This window comes from Arachis hypogaea, chromosome 14 (assembly GCF_003086295.3).
Source record: "Arachis hypogaea cultivar Tifrunner chromosome 14, arahy.Tifrunner.gnm2.J5K5, whole genome shotgun sequence".
NCBI classification, from domain to species: domain Eukaryota; kingdom Viridiplantae; phylum Streptophyta; class Magnoliopsida; order Fabales; family Fabaceae; genus Arachis; species Arachis hypogaea.
Window position 1 is genome coordinate 80,520,909 of NC_092049.1, and position 3,291 is coordinate 80,524,199.

The 3,291-nt window shown below is 43.6% G+C and overlaps 1 non-coding gene across 1 annotated transcript; it reads right to left on the minus strand.

Moving 5' to 3' along the window:
- Nucleotides 1-246: 246 nt before the first annotated feature.
- Nucleotides 247-354, minus strand: LOC112745764 (small nucleolar RNA R71). The gene has a single exon (XR_003173675.1). It is a non-coding gene; the product is annotated as a small nucleolar RNA R71 (small nucleolar RNA).
- Nucleotides 355-3,291: the final 2,937 nt, after the last annotated feature.

The window sequence follows — 3,291 nt, forward strand, 5'->3', positions numbered from 1 at the left end:
AACTGCAAGTTTCATGGACTTCCATCTGAAGATCCTTTTCAATTCTTAACTGAATTCTTGCAGATATGTGATACTGTTAAGACTAATGGAGTAAATCCTGCAGTCTACAGGCTCATGCTTTTCCCTTTTGCTGTAAGAGACAGAGCTAGATTATGGTTGGATTCTCACCCCAAAGACAGCCTGAACTCTTGGGATAAGCTGGTCACGGCTTTCTTAGCCAAGTACTTTCCTCCTCAAAAGATGAGCAAGCTTAGAGCTGATGTTCAAACCTTCAGACAAAAAGAAGGTGAATCCCTCTATGAAGCTTGGGAAAGATACAAACAGTTGACCAAAAAGTGTCCTTCTGACATGCTTTTAGAATGGACCATCCTGGATATATTCTATGATGGTCTGTCTGAGCTATCAAAGATGTCACTGGACACTTCTGCAGGTGGATCCATTCACCTAAAGAAAACGCCTGCAGAAGCTCAAGAACTCATTGAGATGGTTGCTAATAACCAGTTCATGTACACTTCTGAAAGGAATCTTGTAAGTAATGGGACGCCTATGAAGAAGGGAGTTCTTGAAGTTGATACTCTGAATGCCATATTGGCTCAGAATAAAATATTGACTCAGCAAGTCAATATGATCTCTCAGAGTCTGCATGGAATGCAAGCTGCATCCAACAGTACTCAAGAGGCTTCTTATGAAGAAGAAGCTTATGATCCTGAGAACCCTGCAATAGCAAAGGTGAATTACTTAGGTGAACCTTATGGAAACACCTATAACTCATCATGGAGAAATCATCCAAATTTCTCATGGAAGGATCAAAAGCCTCAACAAGGCTTTAATAATGGTGGAAGAAACAGGTTTAACAATAATAAACCTTTTCCATCATCCACTCAGCAACAGACAGAGAACTCTGAACAAAATACTTCTAATTTAACAAACTTAGTCTCTGATCTATCTAAGGCCACTGTAAGTTTCATGAATGAAACAAGGTCTTCCATTAGAAATTTGGAAGCACAAGTGGGCCAGCTGAGTAAAAGGATCACTGAAATCCCTCCCAGTACTCTCCCAAGCAATACAGAAGAGAATCCAAAAGGAGAGTGCAAGGCCATTGACATAAGCAAAATGGCCGAACCCAATGAGGGAGAGGAGGACGTGAATCCCAAGGAGGAAGACCTCCTGGGACGTCCAGTGACCAATAAGGAGCTTCCTTCTGAGGAACCAAAGGAATTTGAGACTCATCTAGAGACCATAGAGATTCCATTGAACCTCCTTATGCCCTTCATGAGCTCCGATGAGTACTCCTCTTCTAAAGAAAATGAGGATGTTACTGAAGAGCAAACTGCCAAGTTTCTTGGTGCAATCATGAAGCTGAATGCCAAATTATTTGGCATTGATGCTTGGGAAGTTGAACCTCCTCTGTTCATCAATGAACTAAGTGATCTGGATCAACTGACATTGCCTCAGAAGACACAGGATCCTGGAAAGTTCATAATACCCTGTACCATAGGCACCATGATCTTTAAGGCTCTGTGTGACCTTGGTTCAGGAATAAACCTCATGCCCCTCTCTGTAATAGAGAAACTGGGAATCTATGGGGTGCAAGCTGCTAAAATCTCATTAGAGATGGCAGACAGTTCAAGAAAACAGGCTTATGGACAAGTAGAGGACGTGTTAGTAAAGGTTGAAGAACTTTACATCCCTGCTGATTTCATAGTCCTGGATACTGGAAAGGAAGAGGATGAATCCATCATCCTAGGAAGACCTTTCCTGGCCACAGCAAGAGCTGTGATTGATGTTGACAGAGGTGAAATAGTCCTTCAATGGAATGAGAACTCCCTTGTGTTCAAAACTCAAGGATCTCCCTCTGCAACCATGGAGAGGAAGCAGAAAAAGATTCTCTCAAAGCAGAGTCAACCAGAGCCCCCACAGTCAAACTCTAAGTTTGGTGTTGGGAGGCCACAACCAAACACTAAGTTTGGTGTTGAACTCCCATATCCAAACTCTAAGTTTGGTGTTGGAGAGTCTCAACAAAGCTCTGCACATCTGTGAGGCTCCATGAAAGCCCACTGTCAAGCTATTGACATTAAAGAAGCGCTTGTTGGGAGGCAACCCAATTTTTATTTATCTAACTATATTTTTCTTAGTTATATGTCTTTGTAGGTTCATGATCATGTGGAGTCACAAAATAAATATAAAAATTGAAAACAGAATCAAAAACAGCAGAAGAAAAATCACACCCTAGAGGAGCATCTGTCTGGCGTTCAGCGCCAGAACAGAGCATGGTGCTGGCGCTGAACGCCCAAAATGGGCAGCTTCTGGGCGCTGAACGCCAGAACAGGCATGGTTCTGGCGTTCAACGCCAGAAATGGCACACAAATGGGCGCTGAACGCCCAAAATGGCCACCAACCTGGCGCTGAATGCCCAGAGTTGTGTGCAAAGGCATTTTTACATGCCTAATGGGTGTAGGGATGTAAATCCTTGAACACCTCAGGATTTGTGGACCCCACAGGATCCACTCAGGATCTGTGGACCCCACAGGATCCCCACCTACCTCCACTCACTTCTTCTCACCACTCTCTTTCACACAACCCCATAAACACTCTTCCCCAAAAAACCCTTCACCAATCACCTCAATCTCTCTTCCCCATCACCTCTTCACCACTCACATCCACCCACTCTTCCCCATAAACCTACCTCATAAACTCCACCTACCTTCAAAAATTCAAAACCAATTTCCCACCCATACCCATCCATATGGCCGAAACCTTCCCCCCTCCCTTCCCTATATAAAGCCTTCCATTCTTCATCAAATCCACACAACACACCCTTCTACACCCCTCTTGGCCGAAACCACATCTCCCTCTCCCTCTCCATATTTCTTCTTCTTCTTTTTCTATTCTTTTGTTTATTGCTCGAGGGCGAGCAATATTCTAAGTTTGGTGTGGTAAAAGCATAAGCTTTTTGTTTTTCCATTACCATTGATGGCACCTAAGACCGGAGAATCCTCTAGAAAGGGGAAAGGGAAGACAAAAGCTTCCACATCCGAGTCATGGGAGATGGAAAGGTTCATCTCCAAAGCCCATCAAGACCACTTCTATGATGTTGTGGCCAAGAAGAAGGTGATCCCCGAGGTCCCTTTCAAACTCAAAAGAAATGAGTATCCGGAGATCCGACATGAAATTCAATGAAGAGGTTGGGAAGTTCTAACAAATCCCATCCAACAAGTCGGCATCCTAATGGTTCAAGAGTTCTATGCCAATGCATGGATCACCAAGAACCATGATCAAAGTAAGAACCCG